This window comes from Hipposideros armiger, unplaced genomic scaffold (assembly GCF_001890085.2).
Source record: "Hipposideros armiger isolate ML-2016 unplaced genomic scaffold, ASM189008v1 scaffold_869, whole genome shotgun sequence".
Lineage (NCBI taxonomy): Eukaryota > Metazoa > Chordata > Mammalia > Chiroptera > Hipposideridae > Hipposideros > Hipposideros armiger.
In genome coordinates this window covers 77,509-100,698 of record NW_017732219.1, presented here as the reverse complement: position 1 = coordinate 100,698, position 23,190 = coordinate 77,509, and the positions used below count along the sequence as shown (strand labels likewise).

The 23,190-nt window shown below is 34.8% G+C and overlaps 1 protein-coding gene across 1 annotated transcript in view; it reads right to left on the bottom strand.

Annotated features, from left to right (window-relative positions):
• Positions 1-22,760, bottom strand: part of LOC109374878 (cadherin-12-like) — a gene marked incomplete at its 3' end in the record, with an annotated part of 570,697 nt that extends 547,937 nt beyond the window's left edge. Inside the window, exon 1 of the mRNA XM_019629831.1 lies at positions 22,691-22,760. The remainder of the gene's footprint in view (positions 1-22,690) is intronic.
• Between the last annotated feature and the right edge of the window lie 430 nt (positions 22,761-23,190).

Sequence of the window (23,190 nt, the reverse complement as noted above, 5' to 3'; positions counted from 1 at the left end):
CGGCCGTCCAGAAGCCGGTGACTGATCTGCCTCACCCGGGAAGAGCGCAATGATGGTGCCAACTTGGGCCAGTGAAGCAACGTCCTTCACAACTAGACTGAAGAACAAAAGGACAGCAACTTGTCTGTTCGCCTTCCCCCCAATTCCCCAGCACTGTTCCCATCCCCCCAATTCCCCAATAAAAAATCTTAAAAAAAAAAAAAGTACAAAAATGCAGTTTCAATTTGATATTTGATTCACCATGTGTCAAGCTGAAATGTGAGGTTAAGGATAAATGTTTTCAGATTTTGGGGGTAGAAACCCAGGACAGGGATTGCTGGGTCGACCTGACTCTTCTGGGTGGTGAGCACACAATGTGATACATAGATTATGTATTATAGAAACGTACACTTGAAACCTATATAATTTTACTAACCACTGTCACCCCAATAAATTTAATTTAAAAAAAAATGAGGTTAAATCTATTTTGCTACATGAAGAAAACCATACATATTATACAATGGAAAAATCACTAGAGATCTTTCCTTTAAACTTTTTCATTCATATTTCCCCAAAAACCTTTAATACAAAAGAAGTTATATTTTAATCTTTAAAGACATACATTATAGTTCAACAACAACAAAAAGAACACAAATAGGAAATGAAATATTTGCGAAGAAACAAGATATTCCAAATGTAAATACTTTGAAATACCTTTAAAAAGTTTCACTAGCTACGATTTCACTGGGGAGCAAAAACAGCATTTCATAAATCACTTATAGGATTTCCTAGAGACTATTGTTTTTCTCTGAGACATCAATATACTAATAAAAAATACTAATGTAAAATCTCTTTTCTATCTAAATGTTAAATCCTTACCTTTATATTTTATGAAAAAAAATTAGTCACTCACCTGGATAATTACTTTTCAAATTATGCCTCTCTTCATATAACCTTTGTACCTATATATCTCTATAGACATTTGAGAAAAATGAGGTTGATTTTTCTATGCATTTACTGGTCTATCCACTATCTACTTACCCTGTTTGGAAATTCTTCTTATTTTTTAACTATCATATTAATTTTCATGTGATTCTGAATCCATAAATGAACTCATAATACATGTATATCAGAATTTTATAAATTATATTTTTATTATATAAATTACCTGATTTTGGTATCTTAAAGTCAATTTGAGTTTAATATGAAAGTCAAGTAAAATGGTTTATTACTTATTTAATGGTGTATTTCATAGTGCAATTAAATTGATTTTAAGGAATGATTAATCCAAATTAAACATGAAATTCATGTCTTAAAAATCTTAATGGGCTTCACACATTCTGTAAAGTAATTAATGGGAGCTCTTCTCCCTCGAAAATTTAGTAAGTCAGTAATACTGTCATTAGCACTTGTGAGATTTATCTCAATCTCGCCCCACCTTCTCCACCCCTTCTCCTGCACTTGTTTCCTAACCACACCTAATATCATTGCAAATGATGAGATGAAATTGACCATAAACATACTCTGTCATCTTAGGTGTAACCAACATAGTTAATTTCATAAAGACCACACAAAATTTTATTACTCTATCAAATTAAATATATTTAAATTTCAATGCATAGATATATCTTGAAATTTCTGTATTAAGACTGTATACAGCACTTATCTACTACTCATATAAGGTGCACTGTCCTAGACATTTGGAATTTCATAGTGTATTATACATGATTTACTCCCTGACTTCAAGTGTTTTCCAAACTAAAGAACCCCAATCAAACAATTATTCACCTATTTTTATAACTGGAGAAGGTGATAGCCACGTGGAAGAAAAGTTACCCTATTGAGGCGATTGTGGTGGTTTATCACAAACCTGTCCCAAAGCTTAGCCAGACACCTTCTTCCTCCACACCTAGAAAAGCATTAGACTTCACCCCCCAATCTTAACTCTTTGACAGACATATACACACTGCTCCTATGACATTTATCACACTATTAAATCACCTTCAGGACGGTCCAATGAAAAGCAAAATAACCACCACGACAAAACTAGAACTAACAACAAAAACCCTCATAAAACCTCATGAGCAGCAAGGGCTCAGGGCTTCAATTCTTTCACTTGCACAGATTACAATAAATGGTGCTTCAGAGACAAAAGTTTCACATTTTAACTCATATTCACAAACCCACTCTGGTGAGAAAACTTAGTTCACTGCGAATGGCAAAAGTGAGTTAACCTTTAAACTATCGGTTTTGGCTCCTAGAATTTTCTATCATAGCCATTAAACATGAAAAGACACTTTTAATCCAAGCTGTGGATTTTAGTCTTATTATGCTCAGGAGAAGTCCACAATTTTTTTTAATATGTTCCTGATGAGGAAAACCCCAATTTAAAGTCAAATTTTATTTGAAAATCACAAAGTAAAAATGTCATTTTCACTGGTATTTGTCCATTAAATAAAGTTGAGAAATCATTTTTAATCAATTTTGTTAAGCAAATACTCTAAAATTACCTAGTAAACACTCATTAGCAGCAAAATACATTAACAATATTTGAAAATGTAGAGCATGTACAAATAGAGAAACACAAATTTAGCTACCTCTGTCGAAGTATTCAAATATATAATATTAAAAGCAAACATGATGGTGCATTCACTTCTATTCTCCAAGCCTAGAAGACGTGTCCTGCCTTAAATGTCTAAACACTAGAAGGAATGTACTGATGGTGAAAAGAAAGCACCATTTATTGCCAATCATAGATTTCAAATCACAAAGTACATCCACTCACTGATATAATTAAATCTTGTATATCGTAATTTTTATCTGGTGTTATTTTTATTTTCCTTTTCCTAAAAATGCTACTGAACAGACACTGCCATTTAGATAATTGTGAAAGGTCTTTTCTAGTGTAACTGAAGCATGACAATGGAGAAAAAGGCTTTCTGCCTGCTCTTTATCTTAGAGAATGATGCTATAAATCCAATTAATTTATTAATATTTCACAGTGTTCTAGCGTGTTTATGTTTTAGTTTCTTATTATCCACTGAGTGATTTAAAGGCCATTAACTGTATACATGAAAAAGACAAGGGAACAATTAAACGACAGGCTCATATTTCAAACATCGGGAACCCAGAAGCAAGTGTGCCCTGGTGGTATTCCTGAGGGAGGTGTTCACAGTGGATGTTTTCCTGTTTCAGCTAAAACTTCTGAAGATAATAAAACCGTTCTTAAACATAATCTTCATGACCAGCCTATGATTTATTTTTCCCTGTTATTTTAATGACTGATTTGCGATCTCCCACCATCTCCACCAAATTTTAGCAGAGCAATGGCTTTACAGTTGACCCTTCAAAAACACGGGGCTGAACTGTACGGTTCACTTATATATGGACTTTGTAGGCAACGCCATCTGGTATTTTTTATGTTCACTTTTTGGGTCATTGTTTTCAGACTATTTAAGCTCACTAATTGCCATAATTGAAATGATAAAATAAGCAAAAATGTAATGAAGCCTATGCAAGTTTTATAAGCAACGATTCCCTATAAAACCTGGAGATGCCCTGGAACAGTGAGCACTTGAGGAAAGAATCCATGAAATGTAAAATAGTATAACACTAACTCAGAACACTGACTTTATAGATTGTGTAGTAGGCTTTCATATTACAGATGAGAGAACCAACTTCTGAAAGAACAGGTTCCCTGATACATACTCCAGAGGGCTCCCTAACATTTCATGAAGAGAGTACTCTCTGTTACAAAATCAGGTCCATAAAGTACCTCACAGCACACTTGGCATCTTAGCTGGTAATTTCGTCTCTTAGCTCCACCTTGCCTATAATTATGGACCAAGAAATCTCCAATTTAACCCAAAAAGCAGTATGCCTCTCTACATGTCTTTATGTGGAACCAAACTACCTAAAACCAGAGGAAAACACTCTTAAAAGCAAACCAAATATTAGGTTTAATTTTTTCAGCATAAGAGAATCTTACAATTTGTTCCTTATCAAGCTATTAAAATGCATTCTTCTGAATATTCTTTCTTTTACTTCCTATCATATACTAAGCTAATACAGCTTATATTAATCATCAAATATCAGCCAAGGTAATACATATGGTTGCTTCTGAGATTTTCACAACAAACACCATTCATCTTGGAAGATGACAGATTGATACATGCCCATCACAAAATGTCCAACTAATACAGACAATCCATCCATATGGCCAGAGTATCCTTTCAGTGATGGACACCCTGTGACAGTTTAATGCTTCATTTCCTTAGCTGGGACTTGATTCAACTTTCTTAAAACATTATCTAGTGACTTTCAGAGGCTTATAGGAAGAGTCATACATATTTCTCACTGCCATACTTTATCTTCTCTTTGCTCCTTTGAAGGTTTTTATTGAAATTAATTATTGTAGTTAAAGCAGGAAATATAAGCCTCCTAAAGTTTTTTTGAAAAAAAAATTAACTATTGATAAAAAATATGCCATATTGAAATTTTGCCTCAAGCCATTCTTCCAAGGACAGGAGGAGGTACACAAAGAATGTATGACACTATTGCTGCCTCAAGGTTCTTATAATCCAGTCAGAGAAACAAAGCTTATACAAACAAGGAAAAGAAAATACACGAGTGTATAGAAGCATATTCTGTTATTTCTCAATGATTATTTATTAAACATTCATTCTGTGCCCAGAGCTGTTTGAGGTACTGGGGATACAGCAGGAGACATGGCTTCTACTCTCAAAAAGATTCCTTTCTAATGGTGCCAGGCTAATGATATGAAGCAAATAAGCAAAGCAATGTAAGAGAATGATGGCTGCTGGGCTACAACTCCAAAACTTCATGGTGAGCAAGGCCTCTGTAATAGGAGACAGATGACATCTAGCTACGATGAGGGCACAAGTTTTGTCATCCCCTGGAAAATTTACCTGCAGAGGAAACAGCAATGTGGAACTCTTAGGCAGACTTGAACGTGGCCTGCTCAGGATCAAGTCAAACTTGGGTATAGAAAGTGAGAATAAGTGAATGATAACAAAGGGTGTCAGGGGTCATATAAGGCTGAGAACTTTAATTCAGAAGCAAACTTTCTTCAACATAAGGAATTATTAATACCAGTAATGATTTACCTAAAGGAGAGAATGTAATTTTGCTAAATGTAAAAATAAGAAGAAATACATAGAAAACTCAAGAAAATTACAGATCAAAATGTAATTTCACTTATACATGTGATATAAAACTGAAAGCAACAAATGAACAAACAAACTCATAGACACACAGGACACTATGGTGGTTACCAGAGGGGAAGTGGGCGGGAGAAGATGCAGAAGGCAAAGGGAGTCGAATACGGTGTAGATGCCTGACAACGGCGCTGCCCCCCTGAGGCTGAAGCTGAGTGATAGTGTATGTCAACTATACTCTAATATATATATATATATGGAGTACAGTATAAGGAATAGAGTAAATGGAATTGTAATAGACATATACGATGTCATGGGGCAAAAGATTGGGAGGGGGCCTATCACTTTGTGAGGAGTGAAATGTATAACTACTACATTGTTTTGTACACTTGAAACTAATTTAAAAAAAATAGAGTCAAATATATGGTGATGGAATGAGAATAGACTTTTGATGGTGAGCACAGAATGGAATATACAGATCCTGGACTATAAAATTACACAGCTGAAACTTATATAATGTTATTAAACATTGTTACCCAATAAATTTAATTAAACAAATATTTCACATTATCTTTGGATGCTGGGCTACGAGTGATACCTATTGTCTATGTTTTATCCTCTAGCATTCTTTTTATTTTCCTAAAAAATAGTATCTGTATTTTTAAAGGTAAAATTATATATTACAAAATGTACTTATGATAAAATAACATATAACTTCTAACATCTTATCAAGGAAATCACTGTAATTCTGCTGCCAGATGAAATAAAATGAAACTTGAGGACACAGGAAACAACAGATACAAGGAAATACATTAAATTAAAGTAAAAAAATAAAAATAAAATAAAGCTGAGCCAAACACTGACTCTAGGAGTTGCAGAAATGTCATATATATATATATATATATATATATATATATATATATATATATGAAACAATCTATAAGTAAAGATCTATTCTTCTTTGGTTAATGATTACAAATCAAGTATGACATTGTAGAAGGTAAAAAGTGCTTCCCTCAGTAACGCAAAGAAGCAAACACCTCACACTAACAGGACGCTATTGAGCAGCTGAGAACAAAGTTTAATACGGGCATGAACTCCTGCATAATAAAGTTTAGTTTTTAACAAAATTATATGCGTGACTGGATACATAAACCCATATATCTGTTTATTTCATATAACAGACATGTCTGGTAATATAAATGTCAATTGGTTTCAATAACTTATTTTGATACAACATCCATCACAGTAAAGTATTAATGGCAAAAGCAAAAATAATATGTAATATATTCTAGAATTGGGAATAATGTAACTCAGAGGAGAGTACTTTGTAACAAAGAAATGCACCAATATAATGTTCGGGTTTAACATGATTTGACATACCTGATACAGAAGAGTATGAAGATGACAGCTAAGTAAGTCTTCAAACAAAATGACAGTATTCTTTGTCCACTTATCCTTCATTACCTTTAAATTATCCAGCAAAAGTGACTTAATCATTTAAATCACAGATGGAAGGGCTCTTGTGGCTCATATAGCACACAATAAAATAAGTATTTATTTCATTGGAGCCAATTTACCTTATCATTATTTCAATTCTTTTACTTTTCCAGTGTACTGACTACATAAAATACATGGATTTAAAAAATCACAATTTTTGCAAAGGAAATCAAGTGAATGCAGCTCTATGAACTGTGACTTTTTCTATATTCTGATACTTTGTTACCTTGGGCCCTTGTTGACCCTCACAGAGTTAGCTAATTCCTAAAAATAGCAAACTGGCAGAGAGTGCATGTTTCCTATATAAGCCAACCAATCAGAGCCTGTATCAACAACCACCATCTTCACTGGGCTCTCACATTCTGAAGCATTTCCACCTGGGGCCAGGTAACTTCAACGCCCACTGAAATTATTCAAAGTAGCCAATCATAAACCTGCCTACCCTGACTCACCCATTGCTTCCTGTGGAAACTTTAAGGGTTTCCCCCAAGGGTTCTCTTCCCCCACATTTCCCCCTCACTCACTGTATCTCCTGACAAACCCTGGTGCTTCCCTGTGTGGCAGGTCATGACTCCTGTTTCTACAGAACTGTGATTAAAGTCTTCCTCCTTCATGACAGTCATTTCCGTGTCTGCATGTCTTGCCACACATGATTAAGGCAGATCCCAGGTAAACGGATCCCATTAAAACAGTAGTCTTTTCTAATAAATCAGAAAAAGAAAGATCATTCATTTGATAACTTTTTATTTTTATTTTTGCCATATAATGACATTAGAATTAAAATAACTTTTCTACTACTGGCATAATTTTAGTTATGATTTGGATATCAGAGATCTATGGCCACAAAAATAATTCCAACTTTAAATTTCAATTGGACGTTATTTTATTAAAAATATTATCTGTGTAAGCTTCAATTTTACAGTTGTAAATGTAATGACTTAACATTTTTAGAGTACTTCATGATGCCTCGTGAGCAGTGAGGCACTTTCACCTAAATGCATGTCAAATCCTAATTTCATATTATTCTTTGATAGTCTCTGAAACTGCCTATTGAAACACAAAAGGTATGATTTTAAATGATATTATCACTAAATATAATTAGTACAATCTTAGTGGCTGGAAACATAATGATAAACATATTGCTTTTACTTTCTCTTTTTGAAATTATATCTGGAATACTTTAAACCATAGAGAATGAACATGCTTATGGTATTATAATGTGATGCTCATCTCTCACAGGAAAATCTTACACTACTAATTTCAAGCCAAACTTGGCTGCAATGAAGGGAAGATGAATATTATACAAAATTAGTATTTATTCTCTTACAACATCACTTTAAAATTCTCTCCTAACGGTCCCAATTGTACTGCCCCAGATTCAAAGCAATCCATTTTGTCTAGATTTCACAGAGTACTGATTTCTCCTTATTGAACTGAATAGCAATAGGTTAATCAAATCAAGAAATTCCTGCCGAACACAACATCTCACACTAGGATAAAGATCAGAAGACAGGAGAACCAAGAAATAAGAAGTGCTAATGAATATTTCCTATTTATAAAAGAAGATTCCACAAGGACAGAAAATCCATACAGGGAAAGGAGAAAAATACAGTCCTCTGCAGATTTCTCGGCCTCAGAGTTTCGTTCATCAGCAATCATTAAAAAAATGTGAATCAGCATAGTTTGCCAGCATTTTTTCTATAAAATATAAATATTTTTAAAAACCTCACACATCTCCTAGCTATCATAAAAACATCATTTCCTCTATTAGTAAATTATTTTTAGTAGGAAAAATGGAATACTAATGCCTTTGATCACATTACTTTACAGGTGTTGTACAAAAGCGGTAAACTAGTCAAGAATTGGCATTGGGGTGGGCGTGGGGGGCAAGAAAGCACACCTCTCTTCACTCCTGCTTTCCTACCCTTGCATACAAAACTACCTGGAGTCCATATACATAGAGAAGCCACTGTCATGACTTATAAAAATTGATGGGGATAGTATATGAGTTTGGTAGAGCTGCTAAAAGAAAGTATCACAGGCTAACTGGCTTAAACAGCAAAAGAAAAACAAAACATTGTCTCACAGTTCTGGAAGCCAGAAGCCCCAGATAAAGTGCTAGCATGGTTGGTTCTTTTTTGAGGGCCATGAGAGACGAATCTGTTCTAGGCCTCTCAGCTTATAGATGGCTGTCTTCTCCCTGTGTCATCACATCATCTTCCCTTGGTTCCTGCCCATGTCCAAAGTTCTTCTTATAAGGACACACGACATATTCGATTAAGGGTCACTACAATCACCTCATTAACTTAATCACCTCTATAAGGAGCTTATCACCAGTCACCCTCTGAGGTAATGAAAGTTAAGACTTCAGCACATGAATTTGGGGGTAGTGAATACAAAATTCAACCCATAACAAGATGACATTTTTGATTATTGGAAGCTGTGACCAAGAGATGGTCCTACAGAAGCAGAAGGAAACAGAGTCAAACATATGATGATGGAAGGAGAACTGACTCTGGGTAGTAAACACAATGCAATGTATAGATGACGTGTCAAAGGATTGTACACTTGAAATCTATAATTTTACTAATCAATGTTACCCCAGTAAATTAAAGAAAGAAAGAAAGAAAGAAAGAAAGAAAGAAAGAAAGAAAGAAAGAAAGAAAGAAAGAAAGAAAGAAAGAAAGGAAGGAAGAAAGAAAGGAAGAAAGAAAGGAAGAAAGAAAGAAAATGACAGTGCCATAGAGGCTATTTTCCTCTCATCTCCAGAACTCAGTGTGTGGTGTGTTTAAAAGACAAGGAGCAGGAGAAGTACTCCATGCAGAAACATTTAGTAAAACAGGGGAGCCGGTTTATCTTCCAGCATTCTTCCTGGACAGATGCCACACTCTAAGCATGCAGTTCACCTATTCCAAATAATTTCCCATTTCCTAAAACTTCCTTCACTTTTTCATTCATCTACCATAGTGCAGTCCTGTCTTAAATGTATTTGTCAAAATATCATCATGCTTCCAGGTCCATCTAAACGCCTAGTCCCTGCCAGGATGTCATCATTCCCATGTCCCTGTACTGTAAACAAACTTCCCTCTCTGCTCTCCTCTGAACGTAGCAATAATTGTGTTGTTGTCATCCTGCCATTGCCTTGCTCGATACACTCTTACGACAACTGACCACACACAAAGAAGATCCACACTCTTCACCATGGCTAACAAGACCTGCGATATTTGGCTCCTGTCAATTTCTTGGAGTCCACCCTCTCACTCACTAACCTGTTCACCCACTCCAGCCACTCTGGTGCTCTCTTTTGTCCGTTGAATATGCCAAGGTTGTTCCCCCTGGTTCCTCTCCAACAGCGCTTGCTTCTGCCTGGTAAACTCCTTGCATGTGGTCACATCACAAATTCCACCTGGTCCTTCACATTTTGGCTTAAATGACTTCACCTGAGAGAGTTTCTCCAACCCCCCCCCAATCAGAAGTGAATGCCTAGTCCTTTCACTTATTACATCAAGTTGCTTATTTGACTTGATTTTGTTTTACTGATTTCTAATCACTTTTTATACATTAATAATTAATGTGCTGATTTTCTGCCACTCTCGATTACGATGTAGAATCCAGGAGAGCAGAATCATGTCAGTTTTTTGTGTTGTTTTTTTTTTCAAGTATATCCCAAAGCAACCAAATTGGAATATATCAGGGAATATTGTTAAATACATGAATGAATCATTGGATGAATGCACATAGTAAATTTCATTTGTGCATACAGGAATATATGCAAGATGTTATACTTGGCATTAAGAATAGGTTTAAGGTTCATGGAGCACACATTATTCAAAGATGTCATTACTGCAACTAGAAAGACAATTTAAATTAGATACAGAATATTCAATTCCTCAGTTCATCTAAATAATTTTTGTATAATTTTAATGTGGACTTCCAGAGATTTATGTGTTTCTTCCAATATCGTCTCTTGTAAGAGATTATCAACTTCTGCATGTTGAGCTCAGCTAACCATATGATTCAAAACAAGAAATATAAATATTTGATAGTTTCAGCAAGTTCCCAAACAAGTTGTCATCGCTTCTAAGAACTTCACTTTTTGAGTGTTCACTTCTTCACCTACATTGGTAGTCTACGCAGTAGCCTCTAACACATGCGTGTGGCTACTCAGCCTGTGAAATGTAGCTAGTGAGACTGCAGAACTGCATTCATAATTTAATTTAATGTTAGTTAATCTAAATTTAAAACTTATAGCAAGACAAAGACTTCCTGTAAGAAAAAATTGAAACTGACTTTCTTGATGATGATATATGTACTTCCTATTAAACAATACCATTCTATTGTGTTCATATTATGTAATGTGCAAACACATTGTCAAACATGGAAAAAAGCTTAAAATTAAGGTTGGATACTATGTGTGCCTTGGCATCTGGGGAAAACCGGGAGCACCTTGAAGTCCCAGGGGTAAGTTCCCCTCCCCATTGCATTCCCCATAATAAGCTTCCCTAGGCAACCAACCCTCCTAATTATAGGGACCATCCCTAAAGAGCAATTGTCAGTTTCCTGACAGCTGGCAGGATCCTTCATACAGGACAATGGCATCCTCCTGTGGAGACCAGGGACCATCTCCTCCCTTCATTATTAGAAATCCTGCCTCACCCAGTCCTGGCCTCTTCACTCTCCCCAAGTACAACCCCACAAGGCCCTGTATCGCCCGGTGTCTCCTCCGCCAGGCTGTGAGTAGATGTGACTCATACATTGCTGGTATGTGTCAGGTGTTGTGTGTTCCACCATCGCTGTAGCCCTAGAGCAGGGATCCCTCCTTCCTCAACAAGGTGAAAAGAAGGCAATCAAAATGCAACATTTTGATCTATTTAAACTTGTATGGATATCCCTTCTTTATGGGCAATAGTTTACATATGTTCGGAGTATAAATTCAGATCTTATAACAAACATTTTATCCCTATCTAATGATCTGTTTTCAATAACCAATCGTTCCTATTTTCATAACTGATATTTTATATGCATGCAGTGGCAATAACAAACAATGACATTATTCACTCATTTTTGCTGTACTAAAACTGTAGTTAAAAATTATTCTAATTAATATATGGAAAGGATTTTGGAAGGCGAAAGAGTGGCACGTAAACCTTATGGGTTTACTGAGCAGCTGTTGCCCAACTTCCTTCTAGCGCTGCTGGGCAGATCCTATAAAGTAAAACTTCACTTTCCAGGTTCTTTTGACTCTAGGACTTTATGTGATTTATTTTCTGCCGATGTGATGTAATCTAAGATAGAAGGATTTAGCTAGCAATGAAGTTAAGCAGGAAGAGAGCGAATCACCCAGTTTACTGGCGCCCATCTGGCAGGAGGTCATGGTCTAACCAGCTCTCCCAGCCGCGGCTTCCGGTGCCTGGGTTAGAGTGACGGTCATGGGTTCCTGCAGCTAACTGTGCTGGTGGATTCGTGACCCATGGATTCTGACAAAGACAGTATTGTTCTAGAGCCAGCAGTCCCCCTTTTCCCCAGCATCCTTACTGGCCTCAGGGAGAAGATTCTTTGGCCTCCCTTTAATGGCGTCCTGAGGCTCATCCCAGGGGGTCAAGGGAGTACCTGCTCCCCCCGCCCTAACTAACATGGCTTTAAACATGGACTTCTGTATTAAAATCAGCTTTCTGCTTAACATAGCGATCCCTGTTGCCTCCTTCCGAACCCTGGATTTGTACTGGTCTGCTGAGTCAGTCAACATCATAACGCTTCCCTTGAAACATAGTTTTGGGTATAATGTGACTGGCAATTTCTCCTAACTTCCATTCTTTATCACCTTGCAGTGATGAAATGGCTAATTTTATATGATTGATTTTTTTGAATCCCACTTAAAATACTATGGCGCATTTAATATACTTTTGAATCAAACTGAATTTTTCTGGGTCCCAAAGTCACAGACTGAGCCAAATTACAGACTGAACATCTAATACACTATAATTGTTGCTTGTCATTTAGGCTCACCTTATCTGAATCAGATAATCATTTTTTTTAATTTACTATTTCCCTGAATAAGTGTACAGTGAGGTAATCTGTATGTTGGGTAAAATTTTGCAAGGTAATGAAGGATGGAAGAAGATAAAGCCATTCCTTTAAAAATAGAAAAGTATATGAATGCCCTGAGATGGGAGGAAAGATTGAATAATTGAAAGAAGGCCAGAGTGACAGGAATACACTGGACTGAGAATGGGCCACTGAGCAGAGAGGAGACGGGGTGGGAGATATAGGCCAGGGGACCTTCAAACCTGGAATTTATTATCAGATACAGATGAATAAATAGCCAATTAACCAATGTAATGAGATGGCCAAGCAAAAGAAATCTGACAGATTTCTGGGCAATGAGAAAGGTATAAAGAACAGAGTGACATCCAAGTTGCAAGCAGTGAGATTGGTCCAGGGTGAGAAGGTATATGTGTAGGTGCCCGGGGTGGGAAAGGAATCCTGGCAGAGTCTGAGCACATGGCCACCCCACAAGCGCGTCATAGAACTGTAGCTGAGGAACTTCATGTTGTGTAGTGTGTATGCTTTAGCTTGGAGTACAGGGTAGAGAGCGGCTATAAATAAAGCTGCACAAGAAAGAACAGGTCATGAACAGCCTTGTAAGACATATAAGGTCAGGATAAAGTTATCACTAGCATCACCTATTGCTGTTCTGCAAACACAAGAGGTACTCTGTGATAAGGTTGGAAAATTCAATTGAGGGCATAATCATACCCCAGAGACATTTATGTCAAGTCCCAATATTCTTAAGCTTTAAGGAGACCCATATTGTTATGAAAAGAAATGTGATTATAATTAAACTATCACAAGGCTTTAACAGAGCACCGTGCACTCTGGAAGGAATACCAGTTGCAAAAAGGAAGCTCCTGTTTGCACAACTGAAGAAGCAGTTATCCTATATTTTACCCCTTCTGTCAGTCTCAGGGGATACACAGGACATATGCTTTCTATCGAGTTTCAAACATGTGCTCAGATCACAGAAATTCCTTAGGGGCAAAGGGAAGAATGGATTGCAAATAACATGGAAAGATGGAATAAATGCCATACTTTAAAAAATGAATTTCTCCATCTGTCTCATCATTTGCAACAAAAACTTTAAAGGAGCCTACTGCTCTTCATGGAAATATTCCTTTAAAATGTGCATTGAGAATTTTTGAACATGGACTATGTTCATAGTCTCTCTGTGTGGAAAAAAAATATTAAAAGCTAGAAAAAAAAATATATATATATATACATATGTGTATATGTATATGTGTGTGTATATATATATATATATATATACACACACACACACACACATATATATATATATATATATATATATATATATATAGCAGAATTTAGTTGCTATGGAGTGCATGTGAAAAGAGTCTGACAAGTTGGGAGATACACACACATATACATGTATATGTATATAAGAAATAGATGTTCATCTTAATACATTTCATTAAACGATTGATCATAAGTAATTAGCAGAACAACATAAGAAATAAGAGAAGAAAAAGTTTAGAAAAAAACACAAAGTAAGCATACAATCAAAGTTGTGAATATAAAAATATATTCATAAATATAAATATTAAAAAATATAAACTGAGTATGAATCTCTTAAATATCTGCAATGGGAGTTAGTGGGCTTGAAATAAAAATGGACCCATGGATTGCTAGCATTAAAGAATACAGAAGAAGGAAAGCATTTCATTCCTTTCAATTCCCATAGGAAAACAAAGACATACATAAACTATTTATTAAAAGTCAACTTCAATTGGTGTATTACAGGTCAGACAGACACTGTTCTAAGTATTTACAAGTAGTTTATACAAATATTATCACATAATCCTTATAACAACACTATGAGATGTACACTAGTTTTAGATCTATAGTATTCTATAATACTTTTAAAAGAAATGAGGCATGGAAAGGTTACATCTTGCCAAAGACATACTATTGATAACAGCTATGCTGAACCATCTGGAAAATCCAGGAGAAAGTCTATACTTGTAACTTCTAAAATTTGTTGCCACATCTAAGACATCTAATTTGTTGCGACATCTAACTACTAGAACCTAAACTACCCAAGAATCCCTAAAAGGCCTAATGAAGAAGATAGTGCTTTGTTAATTATATGGTGAATGATGCAATAATTCTAATTTTAATGACATAAAAAGTGTTTTCTTGACCCTGAGTTTACGTGCTCTGGGAAAAGTGTTGAAAAATAATGCAGATTTGTTTCAACCAGTGTCACTTTGTTATAATCTTTCCTTGTTCATTTGAAATGTGTAGAACAAATGTTTTTCATGAATTTTAAGCCATGGCCTACAAGTATATCTCTATTTGCTTTAAAATAGCATAAAAATCCCAAACGGCTTAAAGACAAACTATTATTCCACATAAATAATCTGTGGGCCTCCCAATAATTTAGCTGCACCATTGGCTGTATAGGATCTGTGAGAGAGCGATTCCTGTGGAGGATACTTATGACCACACCATTGACATTGTACCTAGCAAGGCTGTAGGATCAGGAGAAGTTGTAGAAATCCTGAGAATGGTGTTGGAACAAGACAAAAAGTCATGAAGAAACTCATAATGGTAGTAAGAGTTGATGCAACTCAGAGTTGCCAAAGGGACTGCATATAAAGATACAAGGGATATTATCAAGAAATGATGGTGGCGTTCTGACCACAGAATATGAAACAGTACACCACTGATCTTTTTTGATTCATCACAGCACTTGAGCCCATTCCAACACTTTTTTCACTTGATTTCAAGAGGACATCATTCTTTTTGTTCCTCTTCCTGCACTGCCATTTTTATTCAGTCTCTTTTGTCTTCCTTTCCCTGACTTCTTTTCACTACAGTGCCCCAGAGTCTATCTCTTGGACCTCTGTTCTCTAAATTTGCTCTGTTAGTGACTTAACCCTGTATCAAGTTGTTTAAACCATTTTATTACAAAAATAGGGGGGTATCTAATAGCATGGTCTCTATGGCTAGACTGCCTGGGTTTGAATTCCAGTTCTGCCACTCAACAACTGTGCAATCCTGGAAAACATTATGCTCTTAGCTTCATTTCTCTCATCTGCAAAATGAAGATAATATTAACAGTGCCTGCCTCTTAAAGCTGTTATGAGGATTAAATTAGAAGTGCCAATACATACAAGAAACTTAGAACAGTGCCTGACATGTTGGAAGTATTAAGTGTTTGTTTTAAAAAAATATACATAGATCAAATGTCATTCACTGAATTCATACACTAGAGTGAACTCACCCCTGCATTTCATATCAATATTTTCAATGGTCCAGTAAACATTTTTCCTTAGCTATCTAAATGCAGCTCAGACTTCACATTTTCAGTTAGTGGCAAAACCATCTTCCAGTTGCTCAGGCCAGACATCACAGAGTCACCTCAGACCGCTTGTATTTTCTCATATCACACACATAATATGCTACTACATCATCCTGTCTCTATCTTCCTATGTCTTGCCATTTGGTCTGCCATATCACTGTTTCTAGCTAGTATCCCTGCTCAACTAATATTGTAATTGCCTGAAAAGGGTCCCCTCACCCTCTCCTATGCACCTATAGTGCATCATAAACACATCAGCCAGAGAACGCCTCTGAAAAGATAAAATGTATCAGGACACTCACTGCCCCTTTCAGGTCTATCCAGTGCTTTCTAGTCTCACTCAGAGGAAAAAGCAAAGCCCTTACATTGCCCACAAGGCCCACTGTCTACAGGACCTCACTTCCTACGAGCCACCCCCAAATCTCAGCTTCCGCCATACTGGTCTTCCCGCTGGTTTTTTATTGTGTCCATAGAATAGCTCCCACCTTGGCGACTTGGAATTTTTAGTTTACTTTGGAATGCTCTTCTTTAGATACTTCCATGGTTTGTTTCCACAACTCCTTCAAGTCTTTTCAAATATTATTTTCTCAGGAAGACCTTCTTTAAAGATGTTTTCTTTCTTTAATTGGCAAAATACTTTTCCCATTTCCTCTACAGCACAGTAAGTTCCTGTCACTTTTCCCAGTTTATTTTCTGAATAGCATTTATCATTCTCTATAAACTGAGTTATCTATAATTTGTTTGTTTTTATTCCACTTACTAGAATATAAGCACCAATGTGGTTTGTAATTTTTAATTATATTTTTCACAATGTTTTCACTCTGCAGAGAAGAATTCTAGACACACTGTAATATACAGACTGTATTCAATAACTATTTTTGAGTAAATTAATCCATGGATCTGTAATTCACACATGCTTCATCAAGAATTGAATGATTCACATATATTGGGGAGAACATTTTTAAGGAAAAAATTAGTCAAAATACTTTTTTTCTTTATGTCTCCCACTTTATAGAGGCATTTGAAATATAAAAGAACATTTAAAATGCTAATAAACTACATTTCACATACAATATAATTTTTCTCTAGTCTCCCTATCTAATCTTTATTTTTAAAGTAATTCAGATATGCATAGAGGCAAATATTTACTCTTTTAAAATGATAGCTTACTGGTTTTTTTAGCAGATTGTAGAAGCCAAGATTTTGTGGTTAGTCAATGGTTGTTATTATGAAGTCGAAGAAACGTAGTTGACCCTTAGCCCAGAAATATATAATAATTCCCCGCCAAATTCTGTACCCTCTTGTCCTTGAATTGTTCCTGGTAGAAGGAGCACACATCTGTTAGAAACCAGACAAAGGAACAACCAAATGCAATGATCCACAATATAACAAAGCTGGTTTACCCTCAAATCATTAGAAAAGCTTGTATCCAAGCATGTGGTGATTAATCACTATTTCACAGAAAAGAAAAGCAGGAGCTAAAAAGATATTTGAGCCAAATTGGAGTACTACAGTATTTCCTGGCAAATGGAAAGAAAGGCTATTTGTCCCAAGAATAGCATGTTGAATAGGGTACACCCAGTGCAGAAGTAGCCCAAATTACATCATCGGCCATGTTACTCTAAAATGTCAGATGAAATCAAGTTCAAATATGAACACAAAATATATTTCAATGCCAAATATAAATATAAAATAAATATATATGTGATTTAATTTATCAGCCACTTTGGATTAGCCACATTCAAGCTCCCCTTAACTAAAATAGATAATTGAGTATTGACATTAAAAGAATCACTGCCAAGGGATATTTGATATTCAACTAGGGAATCACAAACTGGAATCTAGTTGTGTCTCCTTAATATACTCATAATTATCCTTGAGTGAATGATTGTATTATTCTCTGTTCTATCCTGGTGTTTTTATCAAATTGCAAGTTCAGTTTTCTCATAAACCTGATTTATAAGAATAATGAGAACATTAACAAATTAGTATATTTCAAGAGCTTTAAAATTTGATTAAAGTTTCTATATTCAAGACAAAAAGAAACCTCTCACTGTGCACAATTTATTCATTGGCATCCAAAGACCTTTGATTAGAATAATTTTTCAAATATAAACAATTAGTAACAGGCCATTTATTTACTAAATGTTATATGAGGGACCCAGCTGTCTGTACCACCTTCATTTGACAATTTTAAAGTTAGGATTTACTCATGACATTTCACTATTTAAACATGTTTAGCTAAACATGGAGTTCTTTTGCTCTGGATATTTTAAGGTTACTTTCCATATACTGTCCAAGAAGAAACATATTTCAATCTAAGAAAATGGTTAGCATTTCCATATCATTTGCCTCCACTACCCTAGAAATATATCTTAACACTTCTTCAATTTATTTTGATGTGGAAGGCGCCTGTTTTTAATCAACTTTAAAATTATATTCCACGGACTTGCAAATGTCAAATCAATGCTAATTGAGAGAGGCCTTAAAAACTCAGACACTTTTCATTCTGGCACAGAGATCCCATGCTCTCTGTATTCGGAGCCTTGGCTTTTCCATACAGCCTTTACGAGGTTAAGAAGATGAATGCTCATTGCTTTTAATCCTTTCCATGATTTATGAGTCTCTTGGTATCCTTTCCCCAGAGCAGCTACAACTGTGTGGCTGTACTGCCTGCTGCTTAAATTACACAGACATCTGCAAAGTGAATTACGGATTGTTGTCCCATAGACCATAACGGAGCATTCTCTTCATCTCTCCTACATGATTTTTTTATTAGAACAAAGATCATGTGCATTTTTACTGGCTTATGGACTGAAGAAATTGTGAGCTAACCTGAGTGATTGCGCAATGACCTGGATTATGACCTGTCACATAATATCAGAGCAGCATGACATATATAAACAGGGTTCCTTTAAAGCTAGAACACAGCATCTCCCGTTTATTTATATGGTTCCTCTTTATTTCAGCAAAGCCATCTTTAGGTTCACAGAAGGATGGTGACCTTTAAAATTAACTAAACATATGTACTATGGAATAAAGACACATAGAAAGGACCCTTGAGTCTTTGAGTGTACAAGATTTTAAGAGCATCTTGTGGCCTATGGCCCTTAAAGATAATATCGAGTAAAGAAAATACATAAAGGACAATTCATGACAGATTCAAGTATCTTTTTTAGGTTTTGCTTTTCCTCTACTGATGCCAGTTGTAGCCCATCTGTTTTACTAATTCTGTAAGCTTACAGCAATCATGAGTAATTGAAACAATTCTTTCTTCTAAAAAAGAAGCCTAACAGAGTTTAAGTTGAAAGAGTCAACTCCCTCTGTATTTTTCTTTCTTTTCTGTGCTTATTATTCTGTGTAGATGAATTATAATTCCCCATAACAATACCATTGTGAAATCCTAACAGACGTGCCCCAAATGACTAACCTTTGACAATTACCAAGTATTAGAAATATCCCAGCATTTATTTTTTTCAGATGTGCTAATCACAGCCCAAACAATAACCCATTGAGGGAAAGCTATACTAATAAGACTTTCAAAATAATTTCTAGTAATGCCTTACAAAGTGCATTTCTTTTTTAAACAAAGGGCTGTACAATTCATTTTTTGAACCCTATTGTCAACTCAGCAGGATGCTATGAGCACTAATGCCAGCAAAGCTCAAATCCACTCCTGGCTGCGCGAACCCATCACTCCCTTTTGTGTCTCCATCAGTTTCTGTTTCACCTCATCACTGCTGAGAGGCAGTGTTCCCTGAGTGTCAGGACCTGATATTCATGCCAATGCACTAAAGGCTTTAAAAAAAAACCCCAAAAAACAACAACAACAACAACAACAAAAATCCATATATCCTAAATTTCTGTCTCTCCGTGTCAGTCTCTCCGTTCATTTCCAGAACTTTCTTTCTGCGACAGCACTTTGCTCCTTGTCATAATGAAATGAAGTATGAAAGGATTCCTGAAGAATTCCATACAGTTAAAGCCCTAAATTCTTTAAATATACCCCTACCTAAACAAATGTCTTTTAAATATTGATTACATGTAAATATTGTGTAAGAAAGTATAGGGGACAGACAGAAATAAGAATAAATTGGAGCTTCCAAAAGATTAGACATATGAATATATATATATTATATATATATATATATATAATATATATATATATTCCCCCAATACATTGCCAGCAATCATCTTCTTAAACATACATACACACACACAAACACACACACACACACACACGTGCGTGCATGCACATACACAAACACACAGCTCTGATCAAGTCATTTCTCTATTTTCAAAATAAATGACAAATATGGCTCCACATCATATAAAAAGTAAAGCCCACACAACCCAAACACACTTTTAAATTTCATTCACGATACTTCGTCATTTGAACCCATTCCTCTAGATTTATGTACCAACTACCTTCATGTTTGATATACATGGCATTCTCTAACTCCCCAACCGGTTTAACACTCACCAAACAAAAAATAATACTGTGTATCTTCATGCCTTTTATAAATCTATGCCCTCTTCTTTACATATTTGTTTGCATTTCTCTGTGAAGTCCAGCGTTCTTTCTGTTTTCAAACATAACATGAGAAAGAAATCCCATCTCAACTTCTCTGCAACCATAACATCTTTCGTATTGGAACAAAAAGTGTCCTAAAAATAATGAGTGTTGCCTGACCATATGAAGAAAGAATGATTGATTTCTTTTTCTCTTTCATTTTTGTATGATTTAAAATAAATACATCTAATTACTTGTTAGGCAATCATGGATATAAGTGATAGCTCAATAGAATAAACAGTAAATTTTGTAAAATTTTTGAGGAGAAATAGATTGTCCTTACTTACTTCAAAAAAAAAATTATGAATGAAGGTGGTGGGATTGTAAAAACAATCCAGAGCACTGCTCTACTCAAAGTTAAATTAATTGAAACTATTTTAATACTAAGTTTGTTTGGTTGACATCTATATCTTCAATATTCTTGGATATCATTCTCTATTTTATTATATCATTCCACTGAGATTACTTTTGGGTCTGCTTTCATATGTGAAATTTATGAAAACCCTTACATTAAAAGGAAAACAATTTTCTTCAAATGTCTTCTGCTTTAATTTCTACTCTCTCCTGATTGAAAACAAGTGAACATTCTAATTTCTTTATGTTTATCATTTCTCAAGTTTTTATCTTTAAACTATTCTTATTATTCTTATGTAAAGTGATTATCAAACATATATATATATATATGTGTATATATATATATATATACATATATATATATATATATATAACAAATTAACAAATACTCTAGGTTGATGGAATCATGGTTCTGTAAGAAGGACAAGTTGCCAGTATCTGAAATTAAATTTAAAGGGCAACTTCTTTAACCCTATCAATCTGATAAAAACGTCTGGAATTAAACCCCCACTCCAAAATTATTCAAGATAGAAGTTTAAAAATGAGTCAAACTTTCTATAAAAGTGCAAAGATTTTATAACATAAAAATAGAATATGTTTCATATGAAAATTCTGAATATTGATGAGAACAAATTGAAGAATAAAATAGATGGATACAGCAGGCATTAGAAATCAGTAGTATTTGAGATATAAAATGGTTGACTTCACTTCAAACTTTTAATCTTGAAAAAATGTATCTACAATATGTATAGTTTTTATTCAAGCCTAACACTTGAAATAAATGACATTGTTATAAAACTAGACTAAAGCATAACATTTTTGAATAAATGTATCTCATAAAATAAAGTTAAAAAGAAAAAGAAAATATTTAATATTTCTACTTATTAAATATGAGTATGCAGAGAGAATCTGAACAAATGTCACAGCTAGGCCCATAAAATCCCATTAGTTTAATCACATTTGCCTTATCTCTTTAACCTTTTCTTTCTGAACTATTACATAAAGTGTTAATGTTAATCGATTACTAATTGCGAACTAATAATATAAAGCTTATTTCAACTACAGCCTAAGAATAGATGCTACAATTACCAAGCAGCGAATGTCAAGGCAGTGTTTTAATTATTGTTTCCAGAAAGTCAACTGTAAGTGTTTAAATTGGAGGATTTAGATTTCTGCAATCAACAAAGGAAAAGCAGCCTAGAATTGCCTGCCCAAGAAACAACTGAACTAGACTCCACAATATTAATATTAATAGAGATGAGAAAAGGTGTGACACCGTCTCTTCATTTCCTGTGTCAGAATTTCATGAGGTTTGCTTTTGAAATGAGGCATATGCAACCAATTTAACAAAAATAATACCCAGTAATTATGAGGAAGTAGGCAAAGTGTCATAAAATATAATACAAAAGGAGAAAATCAGTTTCAATCTTTAGGAGGCACATACCCACTAGGTTTTCTCAAATCTGCATGTAAATTGAAAGAGTGAGAAAAACACAATGAAGATGCTTAAAAATATAGAATTCTTGCTAAAGAAATGGTTACTTGAGTTTCATGGTTTGCCATGTTGTGAACTACTTACCTGTAAGCATATAAATATATCAATATTCTGATTGCTAATGAAATACATATTGTAAAAAGCAATGGAATTTTTAAAAGAATTTGAATTTTGAAGTATTTATAAGAGGCTAAGAGCATATGTCTTGATGATATTTAAATGTCACCTACCTTTAAGAAGGCTGGCATTCTTTAAAACTCCAAGGTGTTATTGTGTTCCGAATGGAATATATTCCCAAATAGAGCTGAACAGAACTGAAAAGATAAACATACACAAAGATGTAATGTCAATTCTTTTCTAATATATATTTATTTTAGAATATTTTCAATTTACTTAAAAGCTCAAGATAATTCAGTGTTCTTAAATACCAGACATCTAATTTGTCTCATTGTTAACATTTTTTATTTCAATGGCTTATTTGTCATAATTTTTGATAATTGTGATGCACAAAGTCAAATGAAGCAACATTGATACATTCTTCTGATTTCATTAGTTTCTCTACTAATACCCTTTTTCTGTTCTGAATATCACATTGAATTTAGCCTTCATATCTTCTCAGCCACCTCTGGAGAGTGATAGTTTCTCAGATTGTTTTTGAGGACCTTGAGAGTTTTGAAGAGTAATGATCAGAATGTCCCTCAAGTGGAATTTGCCTCATTTTTTCTCATGA